A 624-nucleotide genomic window follows, 5' to 3' on the forward strand; every position below is an offset into this window, starting at 1 on the left:
TACCAAAATATTTATGTTTGCTTGCATCTTCTTCATTTTCAGAGGGATTGTTTTCAGAATGTTCTTTAGTACATACTCCACGTCGTTCAACATTAACACCAATTCATTTGGAACAACTCGTTTTTCTCCATGAGTATGGAAAAAACAATATGATATCATCATTGCTATGATAAGTAATTAATTTACAATTGTTTTGAAATTCGAGTTTAAACTTTTATTATTAACAAAATAAAATTTTGGTGTCATTTAATAGTATTTATGTGTTATTTTTGTAATAAACCTGTATTTTAATTCAATGTTTATTAGTTTATCAGTTGATCAAATCACGAATCGAACATATTTTAAATATTTATAAACTATAATTATTCGATGAATAAACTAATAAGATTAATCAATAAGATTTTATTAAAATACTATTTGTATTAATCAAATCATACAAACTTTTTAGACGCGTTTTATCATCTCTGCACACATTTAAAACAATAAATTATCACTTGTGTTTTTGTTTGTTAAACTATTTAAACAAATGAAATTATTTTCAAAAATAATTTGGATTCTTAATAAGATAAATCAAAGTATGTTTGTTTATAACTCAGGCATTAATGAACCACTATATTTTTCATT

The sequence above is a fragment of the Entamoeba invadens genome, assembly GCF_000330505.1.
Source record: "Entamoeba invadens IP1 unplaced genomic scaffold scaff_1105074724845, whole genome shotgun sequence".
NCBI lineage: Eukaryota > Evosea > Mastigamoebida > Endamoebidae > Entamoeba > Entamoeba invadens.